The sequence below is a fragment of the Sus scrofa genome, chromosome 5, assembly GCF_000003025.6.
Source record: "Sus scrofa isolate TJ Tabasco breed Duroc chromosome 5, Sscrofa11.1, whole genome shotgun sequence".
NCBI lineage: Eukaryota > Metazoa > Chordata > Mammalia > Artiodactyla > Suidae > Sus > Sus scrofa.
In genome coordinates, this window is record NC_010447.5 from 45,836,170 (window position 1) to 45,854,272 (window position 18,103).

An 18,103-nucleotide genomic window follows, 5' to 3' on the forward strand; every position below is an offset into this window, starting at 1 on the left:
ACACACACACACACACACACACACACACACGCACACACATGGCTGACAATGTGAACAATGCCTGGGTTGTGTTTTCAGTCTCTTAAGCCATAACATGCGTGGACGAAGAGTCATCACGGTTACGACATCTGAGCAAGCGACTGGAAATCCAAGCCCACTCAGCTCACATTTTCCTTCCCTAGACCATGAAGGGGGAAGTTGCTGCTGACTTCAGAGTCAACGCTGACAGACAGTTTTACATGAAAAGACAACACCCACGTAAGGGTATAGCTCTCTCTGAGGCAGACGGAGTGAAAACATCACTCAAAACAATAAACAAAAGGGGCCACAACCAGGGACCTGAACCAGGTGAAAGCAAAGCCCACACAAAAGAACCTATGCTTACTTTGAGATGTATTTCAATTCTCTGCCTACATCAATCCAAAATTTAAAATGCTTTTAAAGTTGTGACATAGAGTAAGACTTTTGGAAGGAGGAGGGGTGGAGACAAATATGAAGAGCACACGACTGATCTTATAAGTGGACCATGGTTTCTGGGGATATTTGTAGCCCAAACCCCAGCCACTTGGGGAGGGAGAATGTTCCTATACCTCTAACTACTGCTTACATCACCAGAGTCATCTAAAAGTCTCAAACAGTAGGAAGGACTCTTTCTAAATTTTAGAGGGAGAAAAATTGAAGAAGATACAATTTTAGATCTCATCTTTTACAAACCAACTGCTATCATCTTCGTCAATGTAATCTTTGCAACCAAACAACTATTTCAAGGGAAATCATATCTTTGGATATCCCCAAATTCTATGCTTTAAAGATAAAATATAACACAATGCATGCAAAAGAATGAAATTGGACCACTATCTCACACCATACACAAAAATTAACTTAAAATGGATAAGGAGTTCCTGTTGTAGCTCAGTGGGTTAAGAATCTGACATAGTGTCCATGAGGATGTGGGTTTGATCCCTGGCCTCACTCATTGGGTTAAGGATGGGGTGTTGCCACAAGCTGCAACTTAGGTCATGGATGCGTCTCAGATCTGGTGTTGCTATGGCTGTGGTGTATACTGAAGCTAGAGCTCCAATTTGCCCACCTCTATCCCAGGAACTTCCATATGCCACAAGTTCAGGCAAAAGCAAGCAAGAAAGAAAGGGAAAAAAAAGAGAAAGAGAGAGGGAGAGGGAAAATATGAATAAATGAATGAATGAATAAATAATAGATGAAAAGCTTCAATGTAAGACCTGAAACCATAAAACTCCTAGAATGAAACATAGGCAATATCCTCCTTGACAAAGGTCTTGGTGATTTTTTTTTTGTCCATTTTTTAGGGCCACATCAATGACATATGGAGGTTCACAGGCTGGGGGTCAAATTGGAGCTGTAGCTACTGGCCTACACCACAGCCACATCAATGCCAGATCCAAGCTGTATTTGCAACTTACACCACAGCTCCTTAATCCGCTGAGCAAGCTCAGGGATCAAACCTGCATCCTCATGGTTACTAGTCAATTTGTTTCTGCTCAGCCATGGTGGGAACTCCAGTCTTGATGATTTTTTGGATTTGACATCAAAAGCCAAGGCAACAAAAGCAAAGATAAACAGCACTGCATCAAACTAAATAGCTTCTACACAGTAAGGGATATAATAAACAAAATGAAAAGGCAAATGAGAGAAAATATTTTCAAGACATATTCTGATAAGAGGTTAATATCCAACATATATAAAGGACTCATACAACTTAACATCAAAACAAACAAACAAACCAATTAAAAAATTGCCAGGGGATATAGTTATTTTTTCCAAGGAAGACATACAGATGGCAAACAGGCACCTGAAAAGGTGCTGAGCATCATTAATCATAAGGCAAATGCATATCAAAACCACAATGAGATAATCAGCTCACATATGTTAGAATGGCTCTCACCAAAAAGTCTACAAATAACATACGCTGGCAAGGATGTGGAAAAAAAGCAAATGTTATACATTGTTGGTGGGAATTTAAATTGGTGTGGCCACTATAGAAAACAGTAGGGAGGGTCCATGTTTTAAGAAAATATGGTATATAAACACAATGGAATACTACTCAGCCATCAAAAAGAACAAAATAATGCCATTTGCAGCAACATGGATGGAACTAGAGACTCTCATACTAAGTGAAGTAAGTCGGAAAGAGAAAGACAAATATCATATGACACCACTTATATCTGGAATCTAATATATGGCACAAATGAACTTTCCACAGAAAAGAAACTAATGGAGTTGGAGAACAGACTTGTGGTTGCCAAGGGGGAGGGGGAGGGAGTGAGATGGACTGGGAATCTGGAATTAATAGATGCAAACTCTTGCCTTTGGAATATATAAGCAATGAGATCCTGCTGTATAGTACTGAGAACTAAATCTAGTCACTTGTGATGGAGAATGATGGAAGATATTGTGAGAAAAATAATGTCATATATATGTGACTGAGTCACTTTGCTGTACAGTATAAAACTGACAGAGCACTATAAACCAAATATAATAGAAAAAATAAAAATCGTTATTAAAAAAACTAAAAATAGAACTACCATATGATCCAGCAATCCCACTTCTGGGTATTTACCCAGAAGAAATGAAAACACTAACTCAAAAAGATAGATGCATCCCTATGTTCCCTGTAGCATTATTTACAATAGCCAAAACATGGAAGCAACCTAAGTGGCCATCAGTGGTTGAACCGATAAAGAAAATGTGAGATACATACATACACACACACACACACACACACACACAGAGGCATATTTTTCAGTCATAAAAATGACAGAAATTTTGTCATTTGTGACAACATAGATGGACCTTAGCATTATGCTAAGTGAGATAAGTCAGACAGAGAAAAACAAATATTGCATGATCTCATGTACAGGTGTAATCCAAAAAAAAAAGAAAAGAAAACAACAACAACAAAAAAAACACAACCAAACAAATAAATTCATAGATTCAGAGAAAAGATTGGCCAGAGGGGAGAGTGGGGGGCTGGGTAGAGTGGGAAAAATGCATGAAGGGGGTCAAAAGGCACAAACTTCCAGTTATAAAGTAAGTAAGCCCTGGGGATGGAGTGTACAGCATGGTGACTCTAGTTAATAGTACTATACCATATATTTGAAAGTTGCTAAGAGAGAAAATCTTAAAAGTTCTCATCATAAGAAAAAACAAATTTGTAACTGTGTGAGGTGGTGTATGTTATCTAAGCTTATTGTGATGATAATTTTGCAGTATATACAAATATTAAATCAATATGCTAACTATCTGAAAGTAACGTGTCAACTTTATCTCAATTTTGAATTAATTAAAATGGTCCATATTAAGAGCTACAAACTACTATGTACAAAATGAACAAGCTACAAAGATATATTGTACAGCACAGGGAATATAGCCAATGTTTTATAATAGCTTTAAATGGAATATAAGCTACAAAAATATTGAACCACTATGTTGTGCACTCAAAAAGAATATAATTGTAATAAACTATTCTTTAAAAAGTTTAAAAAAAAAAAGATCAACATTGTGTTTACAGCACAAAACCTATGTGATGTGGGTTTTAAAGGCTCTCTCTTGCTGTAATATTTTTAAATCATTTCCAACACTATTGTCCAGACCTCGTGGGACTGCACACTTTGAGAGGAGAGGAGGAAAATGAACACTTTCAATGCTTGCCTACTTAGCCTCCCATTTCTGATCAGCTTCACGTCAGAGGACAGAACACTCATCTGGAGAAACATATTCATGGAGAAATATGATTTGGTCTTCGCTTTGTCTTGCCTTAGAAAACCACTCAAACTTTCTTTGAGCCTAAACACTATTTCTTACAAAATGAAGAAATTGAGCAAGGTTGATCTGGTAAACCCCTTCTGGCTTGAAATTCTATGATTCTGGAACACTTGAAAACATTTTAACGTTTTCATGGCAAAGATTCAAAATCCAGAGTTGGAGGATTGTAACTCCGGCTTTGTCACGAACTTTTAAATTTTTTTCTATTTCTCAATTTCTAAATTTGCCCAGAGGCTAATAGGATAAATATATTCACTTACAAAAATGTGGTTGAAACGTATAAAATTTACAATATCAGGAAATTAGCTGATAGCACAGAACACCTGGGACTCTCATTTAGTGGCCTTTTTTGGTTTTTCATTTGTTTGTTTGCTTTGTTTTGTTTTTTGTTTTTCACTGCTACACCTGCAGTATATGGAAGTTCCTGGGCTAGGGGTCAGATCGAAGCTGCAGCTGATGGCCTACACCATAGACAGCCAATACCAAATCTGAGCTGCTTCTGTGACCTGTGCTGCAGCTTGCAGCAATGCTGGATGCTTAATCCACTGAGCGAGGCCAGGGATCGAACCCACATCCTAAAGGATATGAGTTGGAGGTGTTTTTTTGTTTTGTTTTGTTTTTGTCTTTTGTCTTTTTTTGAGGGCCACACCCATGGCATATGGATGTTCCCAGGTTAGGGGTCTAATCGGAGCTGTAGCCACCAGCCTACACCACAGCCACAGCAACTCAGGATCCAAGCCGCATCTGCAACCCACACCACAGCTCATGGCAACGCTGGATCCTTAACCCACTGAGTGAGGCCAGGGATCGAACCTGCAACCTCATGGTTCCTAGTCAGATTCGTTAACCACTGAGCCACAATGGGAACTCCATGAGTTGGGTTCTTAACTGGCTTAGCCACAATGGGAACTCCACTCCTAATTCAGTGTTGACTTGAATGTTGTCCCATTCTTGTAGGACCCTCTACTGAAGATTTTTTATAACGTTGCATTCCATGTCATAACTAACCCATAAAGAGAAATAATCTCTTTCTTTAAAATGGAAAAGTAGACTATAAATTCCAGTAAGCGGATTAGTTAAAATTGTTCAGCATTGATGAAATAGGGCTGAACTATCACACCAGAATTTTACTTACAATATAAAAGCCAACTTTTTAATGCCTGACTGTGGACAAAATATTGTCTTACAGATTTAGGAGTGAAGAAGTGTTATAAAGATAAGCCATAGTCAGCACGTACAAGATTTTTTAAAAAACCACCAGATTTAATCTTTCTAACACTAGAAAACTCAAGGGCAAAAAGAGCAGAAATAACATGTTCTCTAATTTGAAGAAAAGATGAATTCTGTTTTCATAAAAAAATCAAATGAGCATATTTATGAAAATAGGGCTTTCATGGGAAGAACAAAATTTCACAGTCTAAGAAAAAAGGAATTCATGATAGTTGAAAGGGAAAATCCCCAGCTCTTCTAAGGCTTCTCCTTTGCCCTTAAGGGGAATTACACATTTGCAATTTTCTAAGTGGCTTCACTGGCTGTGGAAACAAAAACACTTTTTCTTTGAGTGAGCTATTGAAGCACCCTGCTCCTCAAAAAATAAATAAAAATTATATATGTATTTGTGTGTGTATATATATAATATACATATAATATATAATATACCCTTTAACAACATGGACAATAGAAGTGTGAATTGCACAAGTTCACTTATATATGGATATTTTGTGGTTGGTAGAATCCAGGGGCTGATGGTTGGTGCTTCTGACCCCCTGTTGTTCAAGGGTCAACTCTACACATATACAGCATACCTATATATATGAAACTTTTGCTCATGAAAGTACTCAAATATATTCCCAATTTCATAGCACAGCCAAATCAGGGCACACTACTTAATTTAGCCCAAACTATGGAGGCAAATTCAATAAACAATGCACAAGAACACTTTTTAAGAGTCCAGTAATAACCATACAGTCTTATTTGTTCATTTTTTAAATATTTTATTTACAGCCTTAGCATTGGGGGGGGACACTGAGTAAAAAGGAAAGATTACATATTTTGGAAACAAATTCTAGGTCATATTATTTACTAATTGTATGATATTGGGTATTGGATTTCATCCAAAGAGTATGGTTATAAAAGCTGAATAGAGTCATGTCAAATGCCTGGCAGTGTGCTCTGGGTTTTCACAACCTTTTTCTACCTTTTCCATTCACCATTTAATTTGCAATGCAAACAATGGCAAAAATTGGACTGAATATCTCTCAGGGCTCATGGAATGCCTACCTACCCCTCTTTACTGCTGCTTATCTTGCTATTTACCTATGAGGGCTCCACAGAAAATTCTTAGAGGAAAAATGAAGAATTCATAACTTTAGCTCAATAGAGCCCCAAAAGTTACTTTTAAAAAGAAGTTTCCTCTAGGAGTTCTGCTGTGGTGCAGTGGGTTAAGAATCCATATGCAGTAGCTCAGGTTGCTGTGGAGGTGTGGGTTCTATCCCCAGCCTGGAGCAGTGGGTTAAAGGATCCAGCATTGCTACAGCTATGGCACGGGTTGCAGCTATGGCTCAGATTCAGTCCCTGGCCAGGAATTCCATATGCTGCAAGTACAGCCATAAAATGAAAAAAAAAAAAAAAAAGAATTAGACTAATTATTTTTGATAAATGCACCGCAATACTCATAGCAGCACTATTCACAATAGTTAAGACATGGAAGCAATATAAATGTCTATTGACAGATGAATGGATAAAGATGTGGGGTGTGTGTGTGTGTGTGTGTGTGTGTGCGTGTGTGTGTGTGTGTGTGTGTGTGTGTGTGTGTGTAAAATGGAATACTACTCAGCTATAAAAAAGAATGAAATATTGCCATTTGCAGCAACATGGATGGACCTAGAGATTATCACACTAAATGAAGTCAGGAAAAAAAGAAAAATATTATAGGATACATTTACATATGGAATGTTAAAAAATAATAAAAATCAACCTATTTACAAAACAGAAATATACTTAGACATAGAAAATAAACACAAAGGGGAAAGGAGAGAGGGAAGAATAAATTAGGACAATGGGATGAACAGATACACACCACTATACACAAAATAAACAAAGATTTACTATACAGCACAAGGAATCATAATCAATATCTTGAAATAACCTATAATGGAAAAGAATCTGAAGCTGTACATCTGAAACACAATATTATAAATCAACTATGGTTAAATATATTTTTTTCTTTTTTTCTTTTTGGGCCACACCCATGGCACATGGAAAATCCCAGGCTAGGGTTCAAATCGGAGCTACATGTACCAGCCTCCACCACAGCCACAGCAATGACAGATCTGAGCTGCATTTGTGACCTACACCACAGCTCACAGCAATGCGAGATTCTTTAACCCACTAAGCAAGGCCAGGGATCATGAATACTAGTTGGATTCATTTCTGTTGAGCCACAACGGGAACTCCCTGTAGTTAATAAATTAAGTTATAATGATGTGATATACAAAAAAAAAATAAAATGAACTTTCCTCTAGAAGCAAGGTATAACTTTGAAAAATGCTTAACGTTTTATTTAGTTATAATTATTAATTAGCATTTAACTTGTGTGAAGTACTTTGCAAAACAATTGCAAAGTAATAAGTTCTATGTTGAATTAAACGTCCGTCTTCAGAGTTATGACTTTGAAACACCATACCTGAGGTCCTAAGGTTTTAAAAATAAATTCAAGAAGAATAAGAATCCAATCAACAATCAATTTTTCATAATAAAGGGATGAGACAGCATGAAAAATTGAAATCTACAGACATTCTGAAGTTTTTCCTTTTTGTAAAATCTCAAATAAACTTTTTAATAAAATAACAAAAGTAACTGATAGAATACCATATTTTTTTTAAGTGATAAGGAGTTTCAAAGTGGTCCAAAGAAAAAGGGTAGAAAAAGGGTAGAAAGTAAACTACCTAAACAACAAATAAGAAAACTTTTTTAAATGCTTCTCATTTTACAAAAATTAAACCATACCAAAAGATACAAAAAAGAATCAACAGATCTGAAATATCAACACTCAGAGTTAACCACTGTTAACATTTTGGTAATCACCTTTCTAGATAAATCTCTTGAAATACATAAATGAGGTCACACTCTTTATACTATAACTTATGATTTCCATGTAACATGTCCAGGATATATTTTAAGGTCAATAAATATAGATCTTTAACATTTTAACATTGCATAGTACTTAATTTAGCTATTTAACATAATTGATATAGCCAGTTCATTTTTTTTGGCAGAGGTTTTAGTTTCTTTTCCTTTTTTTTTTTTTTTTTTTTTTTTGCTATTAAAATAATGCGGCAGGAGTTCCTGCTGTGGTGAAGTGTGGGTTAAGGGTCCAGCAGTGGCTCAGTTTGCTGCTGATGTGTGGGTTTCCATCCCTGGCCTAGTGTGGTGGGTTTAGGATCCAGTGTTGCGGCAGCTGTGGCATCGGACACATTTGCATCTCAGATTCTGTCCTTCACTCAAGAACTTCCACATGCCATGGATGCAGCCAAAAAATAATAATGACGATGCTACAATTAACATCTTTATGTGAACAACTTTTGGCATACAATTTCCTTGAAGATGAATTCCTAGGCTAAATGTTACACATATTTTAAATTTTTGGTACCTATTTCCAAAAAGGGCTTGTTAGAAAAAACTTATACAAACATTGGAAAAGAATTCAACCAACAACCAGGTAGGAGTACTTTTTTTTCTTTTTTTTGTCATGGCCGCACCTGCAACATATGGAAGTTCCTGGACCAGAGGTCCAATTGGAGCTACAGCTGAGGCCCATGCCACAGCCACAGCAACACCAGATCTGAGCCACATCTGTGACCTATGCCACAGCTTGCAGCAACACTGGATCTGTAGCCCACTGAGCAAGGCCAGGAATTGAACCCTCAACCTCGCAGAGACAATGTTGTGTCCTCAACCCACTGAGCCATAGCGAGAACTCCACAAGTGCTTTTTTAAAAGTACATTAGATTGTTGGAGTCTTAAGATGGAAAATGAAGTATAAGTTTTGATAGTGTAATACAAAAGTTTTGACTTACCTACTTTGTGACCACTCCTAAACTTAGGTCACATTAAGTAACATTAAATAGATAGAACCACAACTACAAAAATAGTCTTCAGTTGCATTTCCAGGACAGGTAACATCATGGGAGGTAATGATAACAACTGGGTTGCACTTGAAGGTACAAAATATCTTCACCTTTATATGTCACTTGATGTCTCAAAAATTCTGTAAGATATGCCATAAGGCAAAAATCAACTTGATTTTATAGATAAAGACACAGATGCCAAGAAGAGATCACTCCCCAATATTACACTGCCAGGTGGTTTTAGCTTTGGGCCCAGTTGTGGTCTGCTGATTCATTGGCCTCTCTGCTCTACCCTGGGCCATGCCTTTGGAAACCTGCAGTAAGGCTTTTACTTTAATGGAATTCATGGAGGTAATTCATGGAGGTCATACCCAGATATCAATGTCAACTTAAACTTTATATCTACAGCCCTTGAAAAATCTGGGTATTCCTCTTTCCCATTGTAAGAGTCAGTGTTTTGTATCACTGAAGTAATTGCATGGATCTTCCTCAGAGTAATCCAGCCTCTCCTTCTGTCAATGGGTTTTGGTTTGCATATTGGCCAAGTATAGAAATGGGACAAAGAATCATGGCTTTCCATTGGAGAGGAAGACCTCAGCTTTCTGTTCATCCTTTCTTGAAGTTTTGATTATATGCATATTAAGCAATATCCTTCTTGGCTGCACATATTTCTGTCCCTATGAACTATAAGTTTTAGTATCTCCATAGATCCCTGTGAATTGGTCCTCTTGGCTGCCATTCCATCTTTGCTGCCTATTTTCCTTCTGGAAGTTAAGTAAGCCACCTGCCCTCTGTTATTTTGAGAACCTACCATCTCCTTTGTTACCAGGGAGCAACACCTCTTATCATCAGCACGATCCTCAGAGCACAACGACCAGCATTGAGCATCGTTCCCAACAATGCTGGTGCCCCTCAGGTAGAAACTAGCTTCAGCCTTTCCTTTGGAAAGCCCTTGAACATGAATTTTACCTTCAAGTGCCATCTTCCTCCCTGCAACCTTGAGGCAGGGGTCAAAGCTTTATGAAACCTCATTAAAGTCCATCTTATTCTACTCAAGCTGCTATAAACAGAATACCACAGGTTGGTGGCTTCTAGATAACATCAATTTATTGCTCACAGACTGGGAAGTCCAAGACCAAGACAGCAGCATTGTGGGGTTCCGTTGATAGCCCAATTCTGCTGTCTCTTTGCTGTGTCCTCACAAGGCAGAGGGAATGAGGGAGTTCTCCAGGCTCTCTTATGAAGGCACTAATCCCATTTGTAAGGGTTCTGCCCTTGTGGTCCAATCACTTTCAAACACTATCACATTGGGCTTTAGGATTTAACATATGAATGGGGAGGGGGCACATATTCTGTCTCTAGCACCCATAGCCATTGTCTGATGGCTGCCTCTGGTATGGAAGAAGTGTAACCTTCCAGGCCAGGCAACTGCTATTTGCCTAAGGACAGTTCCCTGTAAAAAGAAGTGTCCCATCAGTGAAACTTACAGCAGCCAGGGTTGGGTGCACTAGCTCAGGGAAGGACTGGAGGGGGTGAGGCTAGGGGGATGGATCCCCAGAACTCACTATATTCTTATAAGCTACTTTTGGAAAATGCTAGGGAGCCCACACTATAATTTTCAAAATTGATAAATAAAGGCAAGGTAACTAAACATTTATCTTGCTTTTTCCTATGGGAATTGTAGCACTGGATAACGACATGATTGATGAAAGTAAGATTCTCTTTAATGAAGTATTTGTAGCTAATAAATGGAGAGAAAAGGAAGCACTGTATATCACCACTCTATAACCCCTAGTAAATTGATGGTTCTAAACAGTCAGCGTCAAAGCTGCCAACTTCATAAAGAGTTATGATCGGACATTATGTATCTCCCAGTGGAAGCAAAACGGAGTTACCTATCAAGTATTGTTGCCGGTAAAAGTGATTGTGACTGATAACGCCTCTATCCAACTGCCAATTCACAGGAAATAACAGAGAACATAGGAACATGTTAAGCCATACCTCACCAAAATTCATAATGTGAGAAAATACACTGGATCAATGAAACTTTCTTATTTTTAGAAAATGAATGTCAAGGAAAAAAAAGATAGGGAGTTCTTGTCATGGCTCAGTAGTTAACAAACCGACTAGTATCCATGAGAACTCGGGTTTGATCCCTGGCCTTGCTCGGTGGGTTAAGGATCTGGCATTGCCGTGAGCTGTGGTGTAGGTCGCAGATGTGGCTGGATCCTGCGTTGCTGTGACTGTGGTGTAGGCGGGTAGCTACAGCTCCAATTTGACCCCTAACCTGGGCACCTCCACATGCCAAGAGTGCAGCCCTAAAAAGACAAAGAAAAAAGAAAAAAAAAGATGGAAGGAAAACTTATGTATTTAAAAAGATTGAAGATCATATCAACTAATTACAAGGTAAAAACTTTATTTCCATCCTCATGTAAACACACAAACTATAAAAAAAATTATAGCAAATTATAAACAATTATTGACAATGTCGCTTCATCTTGCTCCAACCACTCCAGGCTTCTTGCTGTTCCTCAAACAGGCCAAACACGCTAATGACTCAGTGCACTTACATCTGCAGTTCCAGCTGCTAAAAATCCTCTTCCCTAGACATTGCACGGCAACCTTCCTTACTGCTTCTTACTGCTTCGAGGACTTTTCTTAAAGTTGCCTCCCCAGGGAGCCCTTTCCCACCTCCCCCTCTAAAAATTTAATCCTCCCATTCACAAGTTCATATCTTCCTTACTTTATTTCTTTCTCCTTAGCATTTATGACTATATAATATTCCTTATAATTTGTTTATTTATCTTCTTTATTATCTATCTCTCAAACTACAATTTAGGACAAGAAATTTTCATTTTGTCTACTTAGAAAATTCCTAGTCAAGACATGGGAAATAATCTAAATGTCCATCAACAGATGAACAGACAAAGAAGATGTGGTGTATATATACAATGGAGTTTTACTCAGTCATTAAAAAGAGTAAAATAATGCCATTTGCAACAACATGGATGGACCTAGAGATTATCATATTAAGCAAAGTCAGAAAGAGAAAGGCAAATACCATATGATATCACCTCTATGTGCAGTCTAAAATACAACACAAATCAACATATCAATGAAACAAAAACAGACCCACAGATATAGAGAACAGACTTGCGGTTGTCAAGGGGGAGAGGAGGTAGGAGAGGGAACTATTAGGAGTTTGGGATTAGGAGAGTCAAACTATATATAGGGTGGATAAACAAGGTCCTACGTATAGCACAGGGAACTATATTCAATGTCCTATGATAAACCAGAATGGAAAAGAATATGAAAAAATGTGTGTATATGAGTCACTTTGCTATATGGCAGAAATTAACAACATTGTAAATCAACTATACTTCAATAATTTTTTTTTTTTTGTCTTTTTGGCATTTCTTGGGCCACTCTTGTAGCATATGGAGGTTCCCAGGCTAAGGGTTCAATTGGAGCTGTAGCCACCGGCCTATGCCAGAGCCACAGCAACGTGGGATCCGAGCCATGTCTGCAACCTACACCACAGCTCATGGCAAAGCCAGATCCTTAACCCACTAAGCAAGACCAGGGATGGAACCCGCAACCTCATGGTTTCCAGTCAGATTCATTAACCACTGAGCCACGACGGGAACTCCAAATAATTTATTTTAAAAAAGAAATTAGGCAGGCTTGCAACTGCTTCAACCAATATAGTACCATGGAAATGATGCCATATGACTTCAGAGGCTAAGCCATGAAACACCATGCAGCTTCCACCTTCTTCATTGGAACTCTCACTCTTGCAGTCATGAACCACTGTGTGAGAAATCCAGTCACCTTAAGGACATCATGCTAGAGGGGCCACATGCAGGCGCTCCTGCTGACAGTCCCAGCTAAGCCCAGCCTTTTGGCCCTCTCACCAAAGTGAGTAGAGCCATCCTGGACTTTATTTAGCCTATTACCGGCTTAATATAACCAAATGACCTCTGTTGATGCTCCAGGAGCAGAACTTCCCAAGTGAGCCTTGCCTGAATTCCTGAGCCACAATTTATGAGATATAATAAAATGGCTGTTGCTAAGCTAAAAGAGAGAAGAAAATTCCTAGCTTATATTAGGTCCTTAGTAAATATTTTTTGAATATTGACTGAATATGGATGAATCACATCAAAATAATACTTAAAGAAAGTCAAATCCCAAAATAAATCATTTCATAGAGTTAAAAACAACTAAACATATGTTTATATGTGTGAAAAAATATATGCATATGTGTCAGTGTACACACCTACATGCACACACAGGAGAATGATAAAAATAAAATTCAGACGGTTGTTACCAGAGGTAGAATAAGGCATGAAACAGGTAGACTGCAACTTCATAGGAAGATATAAGTTGTTCTTAATATTCTTTATCTCATGTTGATAGTATATTCATAGATGTTTACTACATTTTGACTAGTTAAAAACTGTAATAAAACCAACATAAAATAACATTAAATCATAACAAAATAATATTCACAGAAAAGAAAATTTTAGGATGGTATCATTTGCAAGTATTATTACAAATCCTAAATAAAGTACTATATAATACAATTAAGAAAGTTTTATCACAGGAATATGAAGATGGGTGAGTGTTAAGTGATATACTTATATAATTAAGCGAAGAAAAAATTGCTCCTATAATATGCCACAAAAGCATTTAATAAAATTCAGCATTCATTACTGATTTTTTTTAAAATTTACAGGAGTTCCTGTCGTGGCACAGTAGAAAGGAATCTGACTAGAAACCGTGAGGTTGCAGGTTCAATCCCTGGCCTCACTCAGTGGATTAAGGATTCAGCGCTGCTGTGAGCTGTGGTGTGGGTTGCAGACATGGCTTGGATCTGACATTGCCATGGCTGTGGTGTAGGCCAGCAGATACAGTTCTGATTAGACCCCTAGCCTGGGAACCTCCATATGCTACAGGTGCAGCCCTCAAAAAAAAGACAAAAGACAAAAATTAAAAATAAAAAAAATTTACAAAATAACTCCCCCCAAAAATCCTGATTTATATACATATCTATGTCTCAGAAGTTTAATTTTAAGATTGCAGAATTAAATTAGCATATTTAATTTTGCCCCTTCCCCAAAGGCTTTTTGTTTTTGCTTTATTTTTTACATAAACCACCAGTATGGCGTCTGGGTCAGTGAACTTTAGAAAACAGAACCCAAGGAGGTCCCATCATGGCTCAGTGGTTAATGAATCTGACTAGGAACCATGAGGTTGCAGGTTCAATCCCTGGCCTCGTTCAGTGGGTTAAGGATCCGGCGTTGCCGTGAGCTGTGGTGTAGGTTGCATTCGCAGCTCAGATCCTGCATTGCTGGGGCTCTGGAGTAGGCCAGCGGCTACAGCTCTGATTCAACCCCTAGCCTGGAACTTCCATATGCTGCAGGTGTGGCCCCAGAAAAGACAAAAAGACCAAAAAAAAAAAAGAAAAGAAGAAAGAAAGAAAGAAAGAAAGAAAGAAAGAAAGAAAGAAAGAAAGAAAGAAAGAAAGAAAGAAAGAAAGAAAGGAAACAGAACCCAAGGCAAAGCTTTTGGGCCCATTATTGAAGGATAGAATCCTTAAGCTACAAGAGTAAGTGAGTCAGGGAAGAGGGAAAAAAATACAAGATGGTGCATAGCCAAACTGGTTACAGCTTCTCAAGAAAACACAACCAATTGCTTCACCACATAGGACATATCTGGAGAGGCCTGATGGCACCACTGTTCCTAAGAACAGCTCCTCTCTCCCCTTTTATGTCCCTCACTGGGTCCAGGTCAGCCATGTTCACCATTAATATTCCATCTCCCATCCACTCACCTTTCTAGGTTACATTACCCAGCCTGGCTGGAATAGCAGCTGAAGACATGAGATCCTACAATCTGCAGCACTATATCTCCTCTGAATCAAGTGGAAAAAAACTATCTGTGGTTCCATGGCAGCAGGGACAATGGTGATTGCACCAAAGCCCCATCTTCATCCTACAGCAGCAGTGCTAGGAGATACGGCAGTAGTGGCAGCCATGATGGCTCCCTGTTGAGCAAATGGATGAAAACCAGGAGGTGGGTGGAGATGAACAAATCTGGGGAGATGCATAAATTGGTACAATAGGAAGAATTAAGAAAGACCAAAAATGAGTTAGAATCCAGAAACCAAATAGCTTAATGGCATCTCACTTAGCAGACTAAAGATAACCAAACCCTAAGTGGGCAGTGTGGAAACCTGAATAAACAAACCACTGGGACAAATTGATACCCTGAGACACTGAAGAAAGAGTCAGGCAATGCCCATCTCTTTAAACAGTGTGGTTTTCCTGGCCACCCAACCACCATCCTTGCTGTAGTCGAGGAATAATTTTCCTGAGAAACAATTCTATTTATTTTATTTTTATTTTATTTTATTTTATTTTACTTTATTTTATCTTTTGTCTTTTTAGGGCCACACCTGTGGCATATGAAAGTTCCCAGGCTAGGGGTCGAATTGGAGCTGTAGCTACTGATTATGCCACATCCACAGCAACACCGGATCTGAGCCGCATCTGTGACCTACATCACAGCTCACAGCAACGCTGGATCCTTAACCCACTGAGGGATGCCAGGGATCAAACTTACGTCCTCATGGATACCAGTCTGATTTGTTACCTAAGGTAGAATAAGGCATGAACTGAGCACATTGGGAACTCCCTGAAACAATTCTATTTACAACTGAGAGTTATTTAAAACTCAAGAACTGACATTATCTGTTCCTCCTGGAACTGGGTTAAAATTAATGACAGGAAAGGAGGAGTAGCAAGGAGAACTGAGTCAAAAGGCAAGGGTAAAATTCTTTGAAAAGCAACTAAGTTCTTAAATCCCTTCTTCTACTCCAAGTTGCTGGGTCCCACCCCCTTCTTAGAAGAAGTCTTGAGATTTAATCTCAAAGAGGGTAAAAAAAAAAAAAAGGGTTCTTAACTGGGGAGTACAGTTGAGCAGTAGGCTATCCCATACTAAAAATAGAGGACTCAATTACTTGAGCATATTGACTACCAAAAGCTGACATGGCAGTTCCCTACCTCAGTTCTAACAAGGGTTCCAGAAGTTTGCAGCCAGTCCTCTCCCTCCCAGGCAGGAGATTAAGAGATTCCTCCCTGGAAAACCTGACCAGCATGAGATAACACCTGAGTTCCTCAACAACAGCCTGACTACCCTCATAGTGAAACTCAAAGTCAATAACCCCACTCATGTGTTCAGAGGTTCCAACTCACTCTTAATCATGAGTAGGCAAGTAACTCTTATGAAATAGCTAACTTCTAAGATTGAAGAGAAAACGAAGAGAAGAAAAAAATAACCTAGAAAGAAGAGACTAACTGGGGGGTGGGGGGGAGGCGTGGAGGGGAAGCGTACCTGCAACAGATGGAAGTTCCCAGGCTAGGGGTTAAATCTGAGCTGCAGCTGCTGGCCTACACCACAGCCACAGCAATGCCAGATCTGAACCATGTCTGAAACCTATAACACAGCTCACGGCAATGCCAGATCCTTCATCCACTGAGTGGGGCCAGGGATCAAACCCGTATCCTCTTGGATACTAATCGGGTTCATTTCCACTGAGCCACCATGGGAACTCCCAAGACTAAATTTTTTTAATCTTCAAAAAAAAATCTATCATTATCCCTGGAGAGAGAAATGATTTTGCATCCCTAATGAATGCATAGGATAATCTGCAAAAAAAAAAAAAAAAAAAATTCAGAAGTGAAAGAGAGAAATTAGGGGAGAAGAAAATAGCAATAAAATAATTAGAGAAAATTCCCCAGATGAGACAGACATGAACCTGCAGATTAAATGAATTCATTAAATTCCTAGCAGAGTGGTTGAAATAGATCCACATCAAGGTAGAGTATGCTAAAATTTCTGAATATTGAGGATACAAAGAAGTTTCTAAAAGATTCCAGAAATTAAAAAAAAAAAAAACTACAAGGGATAAGAAGCCAAAATATCTTTGAATTCTTAACAATAACACTGATACCATAAGACATTAGAGTAAATCCTCTAAAAACTTTGGTTCATACCTCTATACCCAGCTGAACTACCAACCAAGAGGAATCATGGAATAAAGAATATTTTCAGATGCAAGAACTCAAAAATTTTACAACAGGAACTCCAAAATCTCATATCTTTCTTTTAACTTACATCTTGGTAAATGCCTTATGGTTTCTATAGACCACAATGTAGAAGAAAGAACAGATTTACTTGAATAAGAATTCTACTATATTGGAGTTCCTGTTGTAGCTCAGTGGAAACAAACCTGACTAGTATCCATGAGGATGCGAGTTCAATCCCTAGCCTCGTTCAGTGGGTTAAGGATCTGGCATTACCACAAGCAATGGCATAGGTGGCAGACCCAGCTCAGTTCTGGTGTTGCTGTGGTGTAGACTAGCAGCTGCAGCTCTGATTCATCCACAGCCCAGAAACTTCAACAGGCTACATGAGTGGCCATACAAAGAAAAAGAAAAAGAAAAATCTACCCAAGTTCAAAAGCCAGGAGAAATATATCCTATATATCCCCATATATGCTGTGGTGTAAGTCACAGATGCAGCTCAGCTCTGGCATTTTTATGGCTGTGGCACAGGCCTGCACATGTAGCTGTAATTCCACCCCTAGCCTGGGAACTTCTATATGCCACACCATTGGCCCCCCCAAAATTTAAAAATTAAAAAAAACCAATTCTGCTATATTTACATATATATTTATATGGATATTTATAGATGGCTAGTATGTCTCTGAGAAAATATAAAAAATCTGTCTCTCTAACAATGTCTACTTTCAAAAGGAGAAATAGATGGATGAGGGAAAGAGGGGTTTTTTCTGTACCAGGGGCATGTGTTAACTTTTCCAAAAATGTTATAAGAAAAATTCTTTATATGTGTGTGTACTTCAAACCAAGAGTCAAAATCATGCTTAAGTATGCTTTTACTCTCATGTGAAAAAAAAATCTATCATAATTATTATTTGGCATTGTTTACTAGACATTAACCATTCCATTTAAAATATGATTATTTCCAGATGACATGACTCTAAATTTAGAAAAGCCAAAAGAGGAACACAAATTGATTAGAAACTATGAAATAATTTAGTAAGAACAATGTGCCAATTATAATATTAATATGGAGTGACTAATAACTTT